The sequence below is a fragment of the Rhinatrema bivittatum genome, chromosome 2, assembly GCF_901001135.1.
Source record: "Rhinatrema bivittatum chromosome 2, aRhiBiv1.1, whole genome shotgun sequence".
Lineage (NCBI taxonomy): Eukaryota > Metazoa > Chordata > Amphibia > Gymnophiona > Rhinatrematidae > Rhinatrema > Rhinatrema bivittatum.
Window position 1 is genome coordinate 485,671,770 of NC_042616.1, and position 22,409 is coordinate 485,694,178.

General features: G+C 43.1%; 1 long non-coding RNA gene across 1 annotated transcript in view; it reads right to left on the bottom strand.

Moving 5' to 3' along the window:
* Positions 1–22,409, bottom strand: part of LOC115086178 — a 71,374-nt gene that overhangs the window by 14,431 nt on the left and 34,534 nt on the right. Inside the window, exons 2-3 of the long non-coding RNA XR_003855129.1 lie at positions 14,405–14,464; positions 14,151–14,291 (exon numbers count right to left, since the gene is read on the bottom strand). This is a non-coding gene — a long non-coding RNA (uncharacterized LOC115086178). The remainder of the gene's footprint in view (positions 1–14,150; positions 14,292–14,404; positions 14,465–22,409) is intronic.

Consider the following 22,409-nt stretch of genomic DNA (forward strand, 5'->3'; position numbering starts at 1 on the left):
AATTCCCAACATTCTGTTTGATTTTTTGACTGCCACAGCACACTGAACTGATGATTTCAATGTGTTATCCACTATGATGCCTAGATTTCTTTCTTGGGTGGTAGCTCTTAATATGGAACCTAACATTGTGTAACTATAACATGGGTTATTTTTCCCTATATGCATCACCTTGCACTTATCCACTAGGGATGTGCATTCGTTTCGTGATGAAATAGGAAATAGAGACGATATTTCCTATTTTGTCGCATTTCGGGGGGGCAATGAAACAATAAGGAAACCCTCGAAATTTCATGTGGTTTTCTTATCGTTTTTGGGGAGAGGAGAAAAGGCACATTAAAAAAAACAAAAAACCCCAAACCCAACCCAACCCTTCAAATTTAATTAATTGCAACCCCCCACCCTCTCAACCCCCCAAGACTTGCCCGACCCCTCCCCCAAGACTTACCAAAAGTCCCTGGTGTTCCAGCGGGGTCCCAAAAGCTCTCTCCCCCTCGCGGGCCGTTGGCTGCCACTAATATTCAAAATGGCGCCGATGGCCCTTTGCCCTTACCATGTGACAGGGGCTATCGGTGCCATTGGTCGGCTCCTGTCACATGGTAGGAACAATGGATGGCCCATGCCATTTTTTAAGATGGTGCCAGCCGTCCATTGCTCCTACCATGTGACAGAGGCCGGCCAATGGCACTGATAGCCCTGTCACACGGTAAGGGCAAAGGGCCATCAGCGCCATTTTGATTAGTGGCAGCTGATGGCCCAAGATGGGGAGATTGCTCCCGGGACCCCACTGGACCACCAGGGACTTTTGGTAAGTCTTGTGGGGGTTCAGGTAAGTCTTGGGGGGGGGGGTCGGGCATGTGGGGGGTTGCAATTAATTAAATTTGAAGGGTTGGGGTGGGTTTGGGATTTTGTTGTTTTTTTTAATTTGAAGGGTTGGGGCGGGTTTCGGGCATCGTTTCAGGGGGCAGACAAAATAAAATCGGCCCGAACCGCGGGAAAACAAAATTTCACGCAGCGGGCCGATAACGAAGGCCGAACCAAAAGGTTCGGCCGAATCATATCTCTATTATCCACATTAAATTTCATCTGCCATTTGGATGCCCAATTTTCCAGTTTCACAAGGTCTTCCTGCAATTTATCACAATCTGCTTGTGATTTAATTACTCTGAACAATTTTGTATCATCTGCAAATTTGAATTCCTCACTTGTCATATTTCTTTCCAGATCATTTATAAATATATTGAAAGGTACGGGTCCCAATACAGATCCCTGAGGCACTCCACTGCCCACTCCCTTCCACTGAGAAAATTGTCCATTTAATCCTACTCTCTGTTTCCTCTCTTTTAACCAGTTTGTAATCCACGAAAGGATATCGCCACCTATCCCATGACTTTTTACTTTTCCTAGAAGCCTCTCATGAGGAACTTTGTCAAACGCCTTCTGAAAATCCAAATATACTACATCTACTGTTCACCTTTATCTACATGTTTATTAACTCCTTCAAAAAAGTGAAGCAGATTTGTGAGGCAAGGCTTGCCTTGGGTAAAGCCATGTTGACTTTGTTCCATTAAACCATGTCTTTCTACATGTTCTGTGATTTTGATATTTTGAACACTTTCCACTATTTTTCCTGGCACTGAAGTCAGGCTAACTGGTCTGTAGTTTTCTGGATCGCCTCTGGAGCACTTTTTAAATATTGGGGTTACATTAACCACCCTCCAGTCTCATCCTCAAACAAATTATGGTGATTTGCAAAATAATTTAATATAGCTAATCGCAGCTTATGTTCTTTCATTTACCAATGTTCTCCCTCATTCAAGAACACATGTAGGTGGAGGTATCTGTTCTCCCAATACATTCAATCATTGAGAAAACTTTACAATCACTTGTCTCTCATCTACTAGCTTAGCTCTCCTCAGATATTATGAGGATACGAAGTAACCAACTTCTATTATTTTAATACAATTTATAATCACTTAAATAACCCGGTAGTTTCCATCTATTAATTCGGATGGGCCTTCTTACTGCCTCATCTGAAATTCCTTCTTCATTATTGCACCCATCATTCACTTCATCTTCTACTTCTTCAGGTAACAGTTGTGTTCTTCTTTCTGTCATTTCAATTATATACCAGTCTTTTCTAGTATTCTCATTAATAGTTATTCCAGAATCATTTTCTCTTAGTTCCTCAATAGCTAACTCTTGAGGCTTACTTTCTTTCAGTATTGGTGGTATGTACAAGTCAGGCAATAGAAATAATTTTAAATTATTCCTTTGTACTACTTTGGTTTGGCCCTTTTTTGACTTTATTTTAATGCTAGTTTTAGATGGTTCGTATATCTGTACAATTTCATAAGGATATTTTTCCCAAATGTCTGCTATCTTTCCTCCTCTTTTGTGTTCAAAGTTTCACAATAAAACTTTATCTCCAATGTTTAAGATTGCTCCTCTTGTTCTCCTATCAAAATGCCTCTTGTGATATTGAAAGTGTTGAAGAGATGTCCTTCGTGCAATTTCATGTTATTTTTAGCTTCTGTTGGTGTTGTTCTAAACATGGGTCTAAACCTTTTGGAATAGTTTCTATTTCCGTTGGTATGCCATATGGTAAATCTGCATCTCTGCCAAACATCAAATATTCAGGCCAATTCAGTAAAGTCCACGGGAGAGCGGACGAACGCCTGCCGGTGCGCGTGATTCAGTATTCAAATTAGGTGGTGCAGTAGAAACAGGGAAAAGGAGGCCCTAGGGACACTAGCGCGTCCATAGTGCCTCCTTTTAGCTTGGAGCGGCGGCTGTCAGCGGGTTTGACAGCTGACGCTCAATTTTGCCGGCGTCGGTTCTCGAGCCCGCTGTCAGCCACAGACTCGGAAACCGGACGCCGGCAAAATTGAGCGTCCGGTTTTCGGCCCGACAGCCACGGGCCGAATTCAAATTTTTTTTTTTAACTTTTTTTACTCTTCGGGACCTCCAAATTAATATCCCGGTGCTGAAAGAAATTAGAGCCTACCTTTGGGTCAGCGCTAATTTCTGAAAGTAAAATATGCGGCTTGGCTGCACATTTTACTTTCTGTATCCCGCGCGCATACCTAATAGGGCCCTCAACATGCATTTGCATGTTGAGGGCGCTATTAGGTGCCATGGGTTGGACGCGCATTTTCCTCCCCTTACTGAATAAGGGGTAAGGGAAAATGCGCATCCGATATCGGCCTGAATATGAGCAATACCCTGTAGAGCTATGTATCTTTCCATTGTATGTCATTCCCAATTCTGGTAAGAAGTCAACCCATTGTCTATTCTCTTTTTCTGTTAATGTATGTAACATATCATATAAGGTCCTATTAAAATGCTCACATTGTGCATTTTCCTCTGGATTTTATGGAGTTGTACGACTCTTGGCCATATTATAAATCTTACACAATTCCTTGATTACTGAAGATTCAAAATTACATCCTTGATCAGAATGTAGACAGCGAGGACAGCCATAATGACTTATCCATTCTTTAACAACGACTTTAGCTGTTGTAATTGCAATTTGGTTTCAAGTTGGTATAGCCATTGTAAATCTAGTGAACATGTCAGTCATAACTAGTATATTCCTCATTCCATTGGTGCTAGGTTGTAAAAAGTTTAATCAATGGCTAGTACTGCCAATTCGCAAAGGCATTGGTCGTGGTGTCTTGTTCTATGGTAGAATGCAGAATTTTACTGTAGGCCACTATGGTTGGCTTTTGTAATTTAGTGGCTATCACTATATTATAAAGGGACCAGAATTGTGAAGATGTGGTCAGTGAATTTTCATTTGTATGGAGAAAATTCCGCAACTGCAGATATGCAAATTAATCTGAAGCAGAGAGTATGTTTGTTGGAGCTCTAGGAAGGTAAGTAAGAGGCCTGTAGCTTTAGAGAAGCATTGATAAACCCAAATCAGTCCTTTGTTCTTCCATTTATGAAACACAGAGCTGGTGGAAGCCGGTGGGAAAAGCTGGTGGTCACAAATACTTAGGAACGCCGATAATCTCGAATGTAGGTGTACTTGATTGCAAAGAAAGTCCCATGCCTTACGGCATGCTTGTATCAATGGCTGGGAGACAACTATCAATGGAAGAGTATTTCATGGGGCCTGAATCATAGGTTAAGTGACTGGATTCCCAACCAAGATTTTAGGGCATTCTGTGGAGCATAATAAGAGGTTCCACCTTTCATATCTCTCAAATGCCGCAGAAGACACGCCAAGTTAAAGGTATGAAAATTCAGACAATTCAGGCCCCCTGTGGGTATTGGCTGCATTAGTACCCCGAGTGCAAAATGCGCCTTTCTACCATTCCAGATAAATTTTCTAATCAAAGTACCCACTTCCCTGCAGTCCTTGTTGGTGAGCCACAGTGGGGTCATTTGCAGAACATACAGCTACTTCGGCAATATCATCATCTTGATTAGTTGGATCCTACCAGAGATAGAGAGTGGTAAACCTTGCCATTTCTTTAAGAGTTGGGCTGTTGATTGGATCAAGGGATTTATGTTAACTCTATGTAAATCCTCCACCACACTGGATATTTTAATACCTAGATATTTGATCGTGGTGTCTACCCATTTTATCGGAAAGGGTCCCTGCCAGCTTCCTTTTACCCTACCACCCACATTCAGAGCTTCTGACTTGTCTTGATTTATTTGAAGTCTCACAAATTTGCTATACTCGGTTTGAATGGACACGAGTGGACACAGGGATTGCTGAGGAGTGGTGAGAAAAATTAATACGTCATCCACAAATGCTGCGATTCTAAACACCTGGAGGCCCTCCCCAAAACCTGATATTTCTGGCGATTGGCAATTTTGTGGAGGAGTTGGTTGATGGCCAATATATATAACAGTGGGGAGAGGAGACAGCCTGCCGGACCGTAACCCCCTTCTTAAGCTCCTCCTCAGGGTCCAAGGCTTTGGTTTCGAAGAGAATTGTCTATGGAAATCCTTTATCAGACTGGTGCTTAAAGGTTGGTGACAGGTTCCCAAAAGTTTTCTTCTGGGCCAAAATGCTTCCAGGCAATGAGGTACTCAAGTTTGCCCTGCTGCTCCATTTTGAACTATGTGCCTTCTTCCACAGTTACATCTGTGATGGTGAGAAGCTTCCTGGAAGGCCAGGAGAGGATTAACTGTTTCAAAAAGGACACATGGAACACTTCAAGAATTCTGAGTGTTTTGGGGAGCTTTAATTGAAAAATGACAGGACCTGTCGTTGAATGGCTACAGTCCAATGAAATGTGGTGCCAGGAGGAGGGAAGGAACTCAGACATAGGTGTTGCGTGTTCAGCCATACCAAATCACTCTCCTTGAGTTGAGGTGCTGGTTGGCATTTGGTGTCAGTACCTTTTAGCTCATGCAGCAGCCTGTAATATTAGTTGAGTGGTCTGAATCCAGCAGACATGGAGTTCCTGAGATGGGCTACCAGACCATCCACAGTGAGAGACAGCAGGTTGAAGAACTAGTGGAACTATTTACATGATTGTTGTGGGAGAATTCCATCCAAGGTAGTAGAGAGGCCCAATTGGCCTGAGTTTTGTTGACATATGATCTAAGAAGTTTTGAGACTCTGATTAGTTCTTTCGGTCTGCCCATTGCCTCAAATCTTCTTAGATCATATGTCAACAAAACTCAGGCCAGGGTCCAGGGTTCCCTGGGGTCTGGCAAAGGCTGTAGAGGCTCCCAGGATCTGGTACAATCAGCATTGTTCTATGTGCAGGCTGGGCAGGACCTTACATAGTCCTTTTCATCCTGCTTGAAGCACGGCCACCAGTTGTGGCACTGGAGGAGTTTGAGGGTTCTAGACACTCCTGGGTGCCCTGCTACATGGGAGTTTTGTGCACATTTCAACACTTTTTCCCGGAGTCTCTTGGAAACAATGGTCTTCCCTGCTGGAACAGAGGTGGTGGAGGCCAGAAAGATCCTAACTGGGTCAATGATATGTTGTGGTGCTTCTGTGGTATCCTTGGTTATGGAGGACAAGATAACACATCTACTCAGAGGTTCTTCTCGGCAGAATGGAAACAGATTTTGAAGTCAAATCAAGAGATGAAGAGGGACCAGCAGGCTTGTAGAGGATTGAGGCATTGAGCCTGCAGAAGATAGTCTAGGTTTTCATGATGGATATAGTTAATGATTTTGTATTAAGCGCCCTTCAAGAGGAGCTACCACTCTTCCATGGTGAGTGATGACAAAACATTCTGTCTCCTGTAGTATAGATTTTCTCAGATAGAGAATATTTTTGAGAGAAGAATGAAGGAAGAAGTTTTCCTTCTGTGCTGTGTTGACTGAGGACAGCCCCAACACCAAGGGAAGAGGCAACTACCTAGAGCACAAAAGGACAGGAAGTGTCTGGGTGCCAGAGACAGGTCCTTGAATGAAGACTTGTTTGAACTTCTGGAAGGCTTCAAGCACCTCCAGTGGCCAGTTTCTGGTATCTTTTCCCTTTCAGGTTAAGACCGTGAGTGGATCGGCCAGGGTGGAGTTTCCATGGATGAATTGCCAGTAGTAACTGGTGAATCCAAGAATCTTTGTAAGGCTCCCAATTCCACCAACTGGGGCCATTCAAGGATAGCCTTCTGTTTGCAGGATCCATGCTAAGTCCAGTACTGGAGATGATGTACCCCAGGGAGGGCAGGTTCTCTTGTTTGAAGAGACAATTCTCCAACTTGGCGTACAAAAGGTTTTTCCGTCGATAAGCAGGGCATTTAGCCATGCTTGCTGGGTGACGTCATCCATGATGTCACGAAGGCAGAGCTTACTCTCATAGCTCAAATAGCTTTGAAGTGCACATGACCTCGGGTTCCCGCGCTCCTCGAGCTTCCCTTCAGTTTTAGATTTTGCGGTTCTATACAAACGTGTGGCTACTCTCTCCCTGACAGGAAAATTAAAATCTTTCAAATAAGTGAAGAAAAGAAGAAAGAAGATGCCGAAGAGCCCAGTATTTAAGTACTGCTCCTGAGACAAGATCATGTCAGTGACTGATGGGAATAATTACTGTTATTTATGCCTCGATCCTGACCATGATCAGGCCACATGCAGGGACTGTGGAAGGATGTCCTTGCGAGCAAGAAGACAAAGGGCTGAGAAAATGGAGAGGCTGAGGCACTCTTTTACCCCCTCTCTAGCGGATAAAAGATCGACAAAGTCTTCACCGGGCGTTCAAAAACCTCGGTCCGAGACTCCTTGACGCGCGCACTCGGCTTTGGAAGAATGTGCGTCGAAGACTGCATCGGCGACCACGCATCATGTGTCGAGTGCTGCGCCGGATACAACACACACGACGCATGCATCATTAAAACCTGTGTCCCTCCCAGTTCCAGGACATCATACGATGCAATTGATGCATGCATCGGCAGTACCGAAGGCGTCATTATCCGCGACGCATGTCTACGCATCTAAAACATCCACGACGCATCACGATGCATCTCGAGCACCTACGAAGCAAGTGCCTCATAAACATAAGAAGCCTCCTCATCATCAACTGAGGAAGAGAACTGATACATCTAAACCACTGGACAAACCACGTAAATCAGTTTCAAAAACAAAACATCTGACACCGCCCTCTACAGCACCTCCTGAATCGGAATCTGCTCGGAGGCACATTGCACCTTCACCAGGGGGTAATCATTTCTCTTCATCAGTGTTGTATGATATTATTGTAGAAGACCAAGCAGGGGGCTGGGAGTATCTCCAGAAATAGTATCTCTTCCTGCAAAACTTCATAAGAGACCAAGGTCGCCTCATTTACCTCTCCCAAATACACCGGTTAAAAGATCCAAAAAATCTACCAAAGAACCAGACCAACCTCAACGACCGACAGCGCATGAGACAATGTCTCAGATCGCCACTCTCTTGCACTCCTTCATGCAAGGATTACCACCAGAACCTAATCCTTTACCATTAGGATCTCAAAGTCCTTCATCACCACAGTTCTCTCCCTCTCCTTGGGATGTACCATCTCCACGACACACTAAGTCCCCTGAATCTTCTGTACACAACGATATCCCCGGAATCTTTCTCCATTATCAACTCCGGGCAGTTCAACCAGCATTCCATCTGACCCTTCACAAGATCTTCCCCAGCCCACTTCACCGCCGGAAGATCTCACGTATGCTAAGTTCCTGGAGAAGTTAGGCTTAGCACTTAATATCGAAACTAAAAAACTCCCAGACCCGAGATCTGAGGAAATGGGACTTCTGCAAATACTAGATGTTCCAGCTGAGCCTACTGCTCTACCACCACATCAAATTTTGGAAGGTCTCATGGGAAAAGCTTGGGATACTCCATACCTTCTTCCACCAATATCAAGGAAGTTGGACTTAAAGTACAGAATGCAGAAAATTTCATACTATTCAAATGTACAGATTCCTCACAACACAATAGTCATGGAATCGGCAATGAAAAGACCGAAAAAGAACAGGCTATATTCTAACATGCCCCCTGGCAAAGACAACAAGATTTTGGATGACTTTGCAAAAAAGATCTATCAGAATTCCATGCTAAATTCTCGTATTAACCACCATCAATGTTATATTATTCAGTATTTGTTTACTTGTACACAACAGTTGCAGCCCCTGCTATCCACTGTGCAGGGTGATGCTCCACTACCTCAGCCATTTCTAGACCTCCAAGAAGGATTGCGTCATTTGTTGCACACATCATATGAAGCCTTTGATACATCAGCAAAGTCATCAGCAATTTCCTTATCAGCTCGTCGGCTGGCATGGCTACGAGCCAGCAGCATCAGAGACGATGTACATGATAGATTTGCCAACTTACCATGCAGACCTGACAATCCTTTTGGGGAAAAGCTTAGCGAGACTGTTTCTTTAATTAAGGAGCAGAATATTGCAGTCCAGTCTTTAGCAACACCTCTGGACACCCCTTCCATGTCTCGCCGTTACTTCAACCAGTATAAAAGGGGTTATTACTATCGCAAACCATACCGCTACTATCAACCCTATCAATCCAGTTATAGGCATCAATCATTCCAGCCACAACAGCCTATGTCTCAGCCACAAAGCCAAAGACCACGGTAAAGAAACCAAAGGCCACAGAAGCCACAACCTTCTCAGCAATTTCCAAAACAATCTTTTTAGATCAGAAGGCCACAACAACAGCTCAAGTGAAGGGAAGACTATCTTTCTTTTCTTCCCAATGGTCCATCATCACCAAGGACCAATGGGTATTAAGCATCATTTCACAAGAATACCATCTACTTTTCAGTTACTTCCGCATTTGATCGCTTCCAAAACACCCCAACTGCAAATCCCATCTATCAAGAAGGAGGTGTCACTCCTCCTTCAACAGAAAGCGATACAGCCGGTACCTCCCTTGCATGGGGAGAACAAATTCTATTCCCAATACTTCCTCATTCCAAGAAATCAGGAGTCCTACACCCCATCTTAGATCTCCAAGCGCTAAACAAACATCTAGTAAAAGAAAGATTCAAAATGATTTCTCTCAAGACAGTTCTCCCCTTTCTACAACCAAACGACTGGATGTGCTCACTAGATCTGAAAGATGCTTAACACTCACATTCCCATTCACAAGAATTTTTCGCGTTACCTTTGTTTCCAAGTGGCGGATCACCACTACGATATCCTACATTTACTTACCTTAGTCTATGTGCCTATTTGTAAACCGTTGCGATGGTATATAACTTAGCGACGGTATAGAAAAGTTTTTAAATAAATAAATAAATAAATAAGGTACTCCCCTTTGGTCTCTCATCGGCCCCGCGGGTCTTCACAAAATGTCTAGCTGTTGTTGTGGTGCATCTCTGCAAACAAGGGATAACTATATTCCCTTACTTGGACGACTGGCTCATTGTGTCTTCCAATGCTCAACTCCTATTGCAGCAGGTGGAAACCACTCTTCTTGCCTCAAGAACTTAGGATGGATAGTCAATTACGAGAAATCACAACTCCACCCCTCCCAGACAATTCAATTCATAGGAGCAGTTATTCGAACCCCACTTTCCATAGCCTTTCTACCTCTGGACCGAACCAAAGTTTGCAAAACCTTTCTCGTGCGCTTCTACTTCACAAGATAGTTCCGGCACGGCATATAATGGTGCTCTTGGGCCATATGGCTGCAGCAATACATGTTGTCCAACATACTCGACTCCACATCCGACATCTCTAGTGGGGTCTCAAATCTCAATGGAACCAACTGACACAACCAATGTCGCACAAGATTCACGTAACAAATTCCATGAAGAAAGACATCAAATGGTGGCTTTGCCCCTCAGTATTGACCGAAGGAAACCCATTCCACCAGCCCCCTCATCAGCTAATCCCTCACAACGGATGCATCCACGAAGGGTTGGGGTACCCATCTCTTGCATTTACAGACACAGGGACTTTGGTCAAACACAGAGAAAGGTCTCCAAATAAATCTGTTGGAACTCAGAGCAATATGAAACTCTCTAAGAGTATTCCAGTCATGGGTACAAGGCAATTTAGTCATGATCCACACCGACAACCAAGTGGTGATGTTTTATATAAACAAGCAAGGGGGATTATTGCCTCTTTGCAAGGAAGCAGTTCAAATATGGGAATGGGCAGAACACAACAAAATCTTTCTTCAAGCATCCTACCTTCCAGGGCTTGCAAACACAAGGGCGGACAGGCTCAGCTGCCTTTTTCACCCACACGAATGGTCACTAAATCAAATGGAAGTGAACAAGATCTTCGCACAATGGGGTTCGCCAGAGATAGACCTCTTTGCATCAGAAGAGAATCGCAAAGTGAACAAATTCTGCTCTCTTCTTCCCAGTATACACAGAATGTCCCAGGATGCTTTCCTGATTCTGTGGAGCAATGGCCTTCTGTACGCTTTTCCTCCCATACCACTAATTTCACGCACAATCCAAAAATATATTGCGGACAGAGCAGACCTAATACTAATCGCTCCAGCATGGCCGAGACAACCATGGTATGCTTATCTTCTTCGACTCTCGATCAGCCCTCCAATACCATTACCTACAGTCCCCTTTCTCCTTTCACAAGACAAGGGAACTCTGATGCACCCCATGCAATCCTCCCTTCACCTGATGGCATGGAGATTGAACGGCATGTACTAAATTCTCTGCAACTTCCACCGCACATAATGGACATTCTCATAGCATCTTGAAAACCTTCCACCAGGAGAAATTATGCCTTCAAATGGAAAAGGTACTCTACATAGTGCTCCCGTCAAGGACTTGACCCCCTTTCTTGTCCAGCAGCATCGCTTTTAACTTATCTACACAGTTTATCTCTTTAAGGACTAGCAGTAACATCCATAAGAGTACACCTTAGTGCAATTGCAGCTTATCATAATAGAGATAAGGACGGCTCCATCTCTTCCCATCCTTTGATTTCCAAATTCATGAGGGGAGTACTTCGTCTTCACCTGCCTTTTCGAAAACCAATAGTTCCATGGGATATTAATATTGTTCTAGAAGCGTTGATGCATCCTCCTTTCGAGCCAATTCCATCCACTTCACTAAAATTCTTAACCTGGAAGGTTCTTTTCCTTGTCGCCATCACTTTGGTGAGAAGAATAAGTGAACTTCAAGCATTGGTAATCAATGAGCCATATCTTCAATTTCATCATGACACGGTGCTATTGCGGACTCACCCTCTTTCCTACTAAAAGTAGTGTCCGCTTTTCACATAAATGAAACAATATCTCTACCAGTTTTTTGCCCAAAACCACATACTGATGAACGGCAGAGACTGCTTCATACGTTAGATTGTAAAAGAGCTTTGGCTTTTACAAGAATAGAACTGACTCAGTCATAAATTCCTCTCAATTATTCGTCTCTTTCAACCCAAATAATCTGGGTCAACCGGTCTCAAAGCGAACACTGTCTTACTGGCTAACAGCCTGTATACACTTCTGCTATTCTACAAAGGACGTACCTCTCGCAGGTCCAGTAAAAGCTCATCAAATTAGAGCGACTGCAGCTTCCATAGCACATATCCAGGGTGTGCCAATCTAGGACATTTGCAGAGCAGCAACCTGGTCATCCATTCATACATTTACATCGCACCATTGCCTCGATCAGCAGTCTGCATCAGATTCCTCATTGGGATCTGCAATTCTAAAGACTATGTCAAAGCCTTAATGGCTGTCCACCTCCCATAGGTTGCAAGGGAAAGAAAAAACATTATAATCAAACCTGCAACCTATGAGCTTGGGACTCCCAGCATGCATGGCTAAATGCCCTGCTTATCGACAGAAAAAAGCAAGTTTGCTTACCGTAAATGGTGTTTTCCGTAGATAGCCGGGAATTTAGCCATGCATTCCCACCCACCTCCCTGGACAGCCATCCATCTACACAACACCTCAACCAGCAATCAGCTTGGAAAACTAACTGAAGGGAAGCTCAAGGAGCGCGGGAACCCGAGGTCATGTGCACTTCAAAGCTCTTCGAGCTATGAGAGTAAGCTCCGCCTTCGTGACATCATGGATGACGTCACCCAGCATGCATGGCTAAATTCCCGGCTATCTATGGAAAACACCGTTTACGGTAAGCAAACTTGCTTTTTCACATAAGCATTGGAGTACTTGTTTTACCTGGGTCCTGTGAACAGACAGTGAGTAGGAAAAGATGAGGATATCATTGATGTATACCACCATGGAAGAGTATAGGAAGTCCCAGAAAATATAGTTCACCATTTTTGGAAGACTGGTGGGGCATTGCACAAACCGAAAGACATGACAAAATATTCATAGAATCCATCCCTTGTATTAAAAACTGTTTTCCACACATTCCCATGCTTGATTAAAATGAGGTTGTACGCACCCTGGAGATTCAATCTGGTGAAAACTCAAGCTCCCTGTAGTCTATCAAACAGCTTGGAAACTAATCACAAGGGGTAGCAATCCTTTTTGGTGATAGCATTCAGGCCCTGTAGTCAATTCAAAGTCGTAGCGTTCCATCCTTTGTCGCATCGAAGAAGAACCCTGCGCCAGCAGGTGAGGAAGATGGACAAATAAAGCCTCTGGCAAGGTTCTCTTGGATATATAGTTGCTCATAGCCTTGGCTTCCGATCCTGAGAGTGGATACACCCTGCCTCACAGACGATCCTTGCCCTGGAGCAGCTTGATCCGCAGTTGTAGGAGCAATGAGGAGGCAATGTCTTATCCTGCTGTTTGGAGAACAATTCCAAGTATTCTGCATATTGGGGAAGTAGCCCTGTCTAGGCAGCAGCAATAGTGATGGAAGCCAGAGGAGTGAGTGAGGTGAGATAGGAAGGAGAAACAGGTCAGTCCCCTGTGGACCAGTTCGAGTGTGGACCAATCGATGGTGGATTGATGCCTTTGCAGCTAAGGAAGACACAGGAAAATTGGATTGACTGCTCGGCGTAGCATGTAGAGCATGAACATCTCCAAATGAAGTACACCGGTGTGGAGGGTGAACGGAATGATGCACTGCCCGACTCTTCCTTGAAGGGGGTCACCGTAGAGAGAGAAAACAATAAGTGGTTGTCCTGCCATGCTTCATGGAGACCGGTGTTGGAGTGAGTGTGTCAGCAAACATAACAAAAGGGTTCTGATAAGTGAGGTTTGAAACATTTCTGAAGGAACTAGAACTATAAAACTCCTGCCACCTATAAGATTATAAAAATAAAAATAATGTACCAAACTGAAATAAAATGCAGCAAATATAAATCTGCCAATATTATTTCTAGCTAAATAAACCTGCACAACCCCAGGAACACTATTATTCTGCAATAAAAGTAAACAGGAGAATATGTTTATTCTTTATTTTTACACCAGTTAGCACTACAGTATCACGAGAAAGTGAGGGGCACATACTGATATTTAATGTATGGGTGAGGGGGATGCGAGAGAATAGATAGTTTACTCTTCTTGATTTCTTCAAGTTAGAGTGGTAGAATTTCATTACTGCCAGAGAGGGACTGTAGAGGAAGCGAAGATCAGACAAAATAGATTTAAGCAAAGCCCAACAACAATTCTCCACTGATGAACTGTGAGCTGTATACTCACAACATTTACCTGCATTTCTGGCCAGAAATAATTTTCACATTTTGTGTAGTAACAATTAACAGTAGTGTCTGACCACAGACAAAACATGTAGTAGTATGTACCCTAATAAAGTAACAAAATTGTATACTTACCTGAAAGAGAACGTTCGGAAGACCTACGCTTCTTAAAAACATAATAGAAAAATTTAAGAACTGAGTTCTTTGTTTAGAGCGTGAGATATTTACTTTCTACTGCTTTTCTATGTCCATGCTTTATCTGATAGTTTTGAAAACCTACAAAAAGAAGAAATAGTTAGTATAAGATATAATATGGAGGTTAGAAACCTGAGAGAAAAAAGTTAGAAGTCAAAGAAAAGTATATGGAAGAGGGAAAAAAAAATACTTACATATTAATGCCCTTTGAGTGCACTGCTGTGAGGCTTGACTTAAATGGATATTTTTTCTTTCTGAAAATCAAAAGCACAACTGTCATTTAAATTATTTCATTATTATTTCATATTCAATGACATTCAGAAAATTCCTTTGTGTGTGATTGTTATTAATGGAAACAAGGTCTTAGTCAAAGATCTCTTTATTTTTCATTTTAATTTAAAAAGGTACCAACCTTTATCTCTTACCGCCGAAGAAGCATATCGTATAGTTAATCATTGCTACACATTCTCCTTTTCAATTCCCCACAAAAGAAACAGTGGAGGTAATATTAAAACCAAAGTATCGCATATGGCACTGCACAGGGGAAACTTACCTCTCCTATTTCTTCCTACCCTGCTAGGGAGTTATACATGTGTTATGGATGTAAGCTATTTTATGCCAGCTTTGCCTTCTCTTTGCTGCAGTGTTAATTCATTCTCAATGAAATGGAAGAGATTTTGCAAATGCGCTGCTAGTTCAGTGCCGCCCTACACATGTAGATAAAACATGGTAAAAATATGTCCAGAGGGGGCAGTTTGATGAACCCTGCAAGCATGCTCACTGACACATTCCACTGCAATGTGTACGCTCCGCTTCCCTCTGGATAGTTTACACAGCCTGTTTTGTTTTTTTTTTTTTTTAAATCATCTCCAGGAAGTTAATGTTAGCAGTCCCATGTTTATCGAAAGATACCTTGCTGTTTTTAAAAAAGCAAGCACGTGCTTCACAATCCCAAAAGCCTTGACTGTTACAGGCCGAGAAACGGAGGGAGGGTGGCGCATTGAAGGCATTTTTTTTTTTTTTAAACATGATGCTGAGCCCCGCTGGAATCTTTTATTGTACGTGGGTGGTAGACATGTAGTATCAGCTGACACGGGGAAGTGAAAGCGTGAAGCTGGCCACCCAAGATCTCAGCTCGCTGCTGACAACTCTTGTTTTTTTTCATAGCTGGGAAGGCACCTGCTCCTCTCGCCAAAATAAACTATCCCCTGCTAAGGGCACACTTGAAAAGGCCTGTTTCTGGCATCTCCAGGGGTGTGGAAGCAGGGGAACAAAGAAGAAAGGGCAAGAGCGTTGCAGTTTCACTTAAACAGTCTCAATTGGCCAGTATACACTATTACAATGTCCTTCAATGTGCAAAAAAAAAAAGACTTGACTGCAGAGCTAGGGCGAGCATTAATATACAATGCGCTAGGGTTTCAGGAGTCAAGTGAGTTTCCTAGCCTTTGCTCCGGTGGTCCGCCTCTGACAGGGTCTCAAGTGCTATTTGTTATCTTTAGCCACGATAAGTACATCTGGTTTTGATTCAGCCGGCTAAGCCTGCCTCAGAGTTGAAAAGGCTGCGCTCTCAAAATTGAATTTCTCACAGACTTCATACTGGGATGGGAACCAGGAGAAGCTTGGGCCCCCGTCCTACAAACCTCCATTTTGTTCCCAGCCTCTGGGCTCATAGGACCCTGGCACAAATCACTTTCACCTGTTTGGCTTAAGTGAGTACATGTTAAAGGTAATAAAAGTTATTAGTGCCGTCAGATAGTTCTCTGCATGCGTTCTGCTGCAGAAATGGCTGAACTCTTGCTGACCCAGCCTGCCACACATTTCTCTTGCTCCCACTGCAAAATTGGTTGCAGAGGGGGGCTGCGCTGCTGATTCTCAGCTCCTTCCTCAGTGGCATTGCAGTCAGTGAGATGTCTGGTGCGGAGCCTCAGTTACGTTTTTCAATTTTTCCAATCGCGGGAAAATATATAACTTACTCAGAAGCAAGTGCTTCAGTACAAGAGTAGATACTACTCTGATCACCTACGCTTGCACACGGGGGCATTTTGTTTTTTGTGTCTGCTGCTGTCAGTCATGGAAATGTGCCAGTTTCCTGACCTGTCTGGACATGCGAAGAAAAGCAGCCACATAATTACCTTTCACACACGTTACAAAAGACCCAGAGGTATTGTAAATTCTCACATACCTTTCTTTGGAATTAAATTTCTGGATAGCCACTGCCCACTTTACATTTGTTCTGTAAAAAAAGCACTCAGGTCTGACTAGCTGTGATTTTGCTACTGTGAATTCCGTGGTCCCAAAGAAAGCTCCGACATTACAATGGGTTCTTATTAACTGAGTTGTACCTTCAGTTACACCAAAATAAGGCATGTAAATAAAGCTTAACAAACAACGAAATGAGGTGAAGCCTTTTTATCAGACTGCATACATTTCTTGACTAGTTTTTAGGAGTGACACTCCTAAATGAGCAGGTCAATATAATGGAAATAGGAGTTCTATTTAAAGTTTCATGAGCCAAATGTATCTCTAATTTCTTGTATTTATATACCTCTAGATAGAAGGTCTATTGCTACTTCTTGAGTGCTTCGGAGAAAGCCAGAGAAAGGTTAATTCATTTTCTAGGCTGTCTATAGCTGAAGCATTGTTAAATCATATATTATGCACATTGACTAGAAAGGCGTTTGGATGAAATGCTGCATATTTTATTACTATTACCTAAGGGGTCAATATTCAGTGGCATTTAGCCATATAACTCACCAGTGAACCGGCTAAATGCTGACTTTTCAATACTTTTGATGTGCGGCCCGGCCGCGTGAGTGCCGCGACCGGGCCTGTTCACCTGGCATTACCGTCCACTAGCGCAGGCTTGCCCACTGCCGCTAACCTCCGGCTTCCCTGTCGCTCACTGCAGCCTCCCTCGGCATCTCCGTCCCTACAGGCCTCACAGTGGAGCTCCTGTTGGGGCTCCGCGTCCTCGGCCGGCTCGGCCCTGCCCCTAGACGCGCGCACGGCCAACCTCACCATACTTAAAGGGCCCAGCACGGGAAACCACCCGGAGGCATGCCCCGATGACGTCATCAGCCTTCCATATATAAGGAAGGGCTCAAACCCCTGATCCCTGCCTTGGCAATCGGGTCGACACCGTTAGTGTAGTGAGTTTGCCTTCGTGTTCCAGTGTCTCCAGTTCCAGTGTCTCCAGTTCCAGTCTCTCCCACTCCCGTGTCCTTCTCAGGAAGTACCTATCCGGACTGACTTCTTGGTACTGACCTCTGCCTGCCTGACCATTCTTCTGCCTGCCGCCTGGAACTGACCACTGCCTGCCTGACTACCCTTTTGTCTGCCGCCTGGAACTATGCCACGACTATGCACGGACTTACTCTGGTATTGACCCCCGCTTTGGCTGACCTCTCTTGGACTGATATTCTGGCTTTGACACTTGTGTTTCACTCGGACACTCTCTTCCGGCCCCGGTGACTATCGGGCCTACGCACTTGGATAACAACGGCGGCTTCCACATGGCTGGACCTGCAGGCGCTGCCTGTCTCATCCGGAGGACCTCTCTGAACTGTTGCCTTCCCGAGGTCTCCGGAGCTTCCAGTTCTGGTCTAGTCCACTCACTCTGCATCAGCCGCGCACCCTTGCTTGTGGTGGACACACCTCTCCGATACCTCTCTGGGAGATCACCGGAGGCCCACCTAAGTCCAGGCAGTCCAGGTACCCAAGGGCTCAACCTGCGGAAACCCCGGACTGTTATTGGCGAAGCTCCAGCTAGCCTCTGTCTCCTTGTGTGCTCCACCTCCTAGTGGCAGGTGCTCTCTGGGTCTGACCAGAGGGCCATACTAATCCTGCACCAGGCCAAGGGTGCACCTCCAGCACAACAACTTCCCTCTTTTATCTGGCTAAATTATTATCAATTTAAAATTTATCCGAATTATATAGGGGCTTTCTGGGGTGGACTTAAATTATCCTAAATTGTCCATTAACTTGGATTTTCAGAGTTAGCCAGATAACGTCTCTGGCTAACTCTGGTCATGCCGTAGAGTAGTCCCAAAGATAATTGGCTATATTATTTAATAGTGCGCCGCCTGCACCACTGAATATCCCTCCAAAGTTAGCCGGATATATTTATCCGGCTAACTTTGCAATCTGGCCTCACCTCATTACCCCCTCAGTTTTTCTGAACAATATTCTGGCCATGAATTAAATAGAATTTCACTTTTTAAAAAAATGAATATTTAAATAACATTGTGACTTATAAGTGGATGAAAAGATTGCTTTGAAGAAGTAAGAAAAAGACCCAGAAGTATGCTTTCTATAGCCAAAAAAGCTAACATTGCTGGCTTGCTGTAGTAGAATCTGCATCTTCTGTAGGTTGGCCAAAGGGGCACTGTTCAGGAGTAGCAGCGTCACTAGAGCAGAAGTTCTCACAGTACATATTTTGGTGGCTACACTGACAAGTTTTTCTAACATTAAGTTAACTGTAGCCAAGTCCTTCATCAACAAAAAAGACCTGTTGATGGCCCCATTTGAGAAACTGCACTAAAATATAGACCTTTTTGAGGCCTGTGGCATACTAACTTTATTTGAGGAGACATTGATGCCACTCTGCAAAACAGATCTCCTGGTCTCACCATATTCTGTCAAGTACCATGTGACACAAAAGTTGACTGCAAATGCAACTGAATGTATAGAGCCAAATACCACCCTTCAAAAAGGAAAAAAAATGAACGGTCTTGGTTTATTCCATTGCTCATCTTAAAAGTTAGAGAAGGATAAGCAGTGTTGGAAATGTTCACATTACTAAACAATCTTCTTGGCAAAAAAAAATAAAAATACAGAAACAAAAAAAGAAAATTACCTCCCCAAGTTATATCAAAAATATCTGTATGAATATTAGATGAAACTTTTCTCATGACGTGTGAGTGAAAAACTTTTGAAGAAAATAGACTCTTTGATGATACGTCTATTTCTTTGGCAGAGTTAATCTGATCTAGGTGTCATAGTGGATAACACATTGAAATCGTCGGTGCAGTGTGCTGCGGCAGTCAAAAAAGCAAACAGAATGTTGGGAATTATTAGAAAAGGAATGATGAATAAAACGGAAAATGTCAGGGGACGTGAGGTGCTTTAAAAAACCCCGCAACAAAGTTACGTGGTGACGTGAAGTACGTTCAAAATGAACGACGTGATTGGTCACTATTCAAAACGCTGGAGTACTATAAAATGAGCTTAGCCGAGGCGATCGGCAGTTAGAAGCCCGCGTGTTACAAGTCACAGACCGTATCGTGAGTACAACTGCATACAAAGATGATAAAATTATTCGGTTTTAAAAACACTAATGTTTGTATTATCATGTTATTTTGTAGAATCCGCCCTGAAGAAGCGTATGCGAAACGTTGACGTTGGCGGGGATTCTAAGCACAGACTTGTTCAAGTGTCAAAAATCGCAACAAGTCTTAAAGATAAGTGCTATACTTTGCAGGGCAAAGAAATCATAAATTTATCTTGTCCTTTCAATCAACTATACCAATTTTGGGCTCTTAACACACAAGTGAATATGGATATTATTTCTAAAAAAAGATGATGTGAGCAAGCGGAGAAGCTTTTTTGTTGAAATATACACTTATTAAGTGAAGTATTAAGCGGTAAATACGCTGACCATGTTATCAGTAAGCAGATTAACTCTGCCAAAGAAATAGACGTATCATCAAAGAGTCTATTCTCTTCAAAAGTTTTTCACTCACACGTCATGAGAAAAGTTTCATCAAAATGAGAATTCATTATTGATTTTGAAATATTCGTTAGAACATCAAATTTCATCACGCCAAGAAGTGAAATTATTTTTATGAAAAACAAAAAAGGGAGACATATAGAAACCTATGATTGAGTTTACTGGTTCAAAAAACATTGTAAAACTACTTGGTTTACCAGTTCTGAGGTTTACGTCTCCATAATAAATATTCTTTGAAATTTCTAACCATTAGTAGAATAAAGATTGGTTTTTACTATAAACTTATAATATCATCCATATAACTTGTGGTACTTTACAGCTAGTTCTTTTCATGCGATAACATTGGAAACCAGCTGGTCCCTATCTTTTCTGTCATTGAATATTAGATGAGCCAGACTGTCTCTCAAACTGTACCTCACTGGTTTATTTCTATTCAAGACTACAAGATCATCAATAGTAATTAATTAACTTATTTTAATCATGGACATTCCAGGCAAATTTTGAAAATCATTTAACTGGCTAAATAAGGAATTAATTGGTTGATCAAAGACTTTGAAAACGTACCCCACCGAGCAGTTAAATTTAGCCTCCTAGTTTAAATCAGCAGCTAAATTTAGCCACTCAAATTCTGGGCAGTTTGAGGGGCAGGGTTAGATTGGGGAAAGAAGATTACATGGCCAGAACCTCAAGAATCACAAAAGACGGTTCCCAGAGTTCCTGGCTCACACCCTTTAAAGTCTCCATGTTGACTTTGAGAATGCCAACTCTCTTCTGTCTGTGGAGCTCAGGAAATGTTCCCTGGTAGTCGCCTCTTGAAGGGAAATACTTCTTTGTTTCTCAGGCCTTTCCCCTTAAAGGAGAAAGCCCCTTTAGGGCCATCTCAAAAGAAAGGCCATCCTGGGTGAGCCTAGCCCCCAGCACAGTTCTCTACAAGTTACAAGTCAGAACAAAGAGGTGCCAATATTTAAATATAGCCATCTATATAAGTTAGCCGGATAAGACTTATCCGGCTAACTTACACAGGATATTCAGCAGCACGGGATATTCAGCAGCACAATATTAAAGTTAGCCGGATAAGCTTATCTGGATAACTTTAGACCTGTTTATCAGGTTAATTAAACCAGATGACTGAATATTGCTACTTAGCCAACTAGTGATAGCATGCTGGGGGCGGAGTCGGGGCGGCGAGGGGAGGAGTTGGGGCGGCGAGGGGGCAAACTCGGCGATGTCTTCGCTGGCAGTGATAAGGTTAGTAACCTTATCGTCACCAGTAGCACGCCGAATAACACCACCTTTCACGGTGGCGCTATTTGGTACGAAAGTCGGCAGTGAAGACACTGTGGTGGTGTGAAGGCTGCCGGTTTTCTCAGGCTCGCCCTCCCTTTGCCTCCCCGCCCCCTGTTTTCGCAGGATTCATCATTCTGCGATAGAATGATGAATCCAGGCCAAGTTAGCCGAATAAGTAGCTCACCCAGTTATGCCCACTGCCTACCCCCTGAGTATTCGGCTAACTACAATATGTTTGTGCCTAGCAGGAAATGAATTAAGCTGGATTCCATCTCTATCCAAGATGTCTAGGACTGTCTGAGAAAGAGGCTTAAGTAAGCCTCAAAAGCTTGCATCTGAAAAAGTTGGTTCCTTTAGAAAAGGTATGGTTCAACTATTTTCCAGTTTGTTTGATTTTAAATGCAGATTTTCAGAAACCATATTGCTTCTGGTTAGATCTGGAGGCCTGGTAGATTTGTTCGACATTTCAAGATGATGTTGTAATATATGAGTTTTCAAACCTCACAGACCTCCTCTTCTTATATGAGGTCTTGAAAGCTCATGCAATAGAATACCTTTTTCCTTGTTGCTTGAAAATATATCATAATCTACCTCCAGAATTGTAATTAATTATTTTTTTTTCTTAAGAGTCCATTCATTTCATGAAATGTTATCTATAGGTCCTACATTTTCATCTTGCTTTATAAACTCTCTCAGTGTCTGAGTACTTTCTGTTGCTTGGCAAATTTGCATTGCTTGTTTTAGCATGAGCACTGTTTCTCATAGAAGTCATTCTCTAAGTTCAATCTTTCTTCTGATTCTGAATACTGTTCTGTGTGATTAGAAAGTTAGTTACATCTCCAGAACAATGAGTAGCTTGTAAGATTGTGGACTCTTGCAAACTCTTATTACTAGCCTTAACCAATAGGCATTCATATTGTTGATGCAACTCCATTATTGCTTTCTGCTTTTACGTCAGGGGGAAAAGAGGAAAAGGGGAATTAGATTCAGACAGCAACCAACAAGGACATTGGATTTTATGGTCTGGGAAAACAAATGGCATGGAAGTAACTTGCTGGTGTGGCGGTTACTACCCTTAACCATCCCGCCTACCCACTCCTCCCAGACCAACCCTTCCCCTCTCACCCACCTGGTACCCTCTTATACCCCTTTGGCTGCTGGGATTAAGGTACTCTCATACTGCT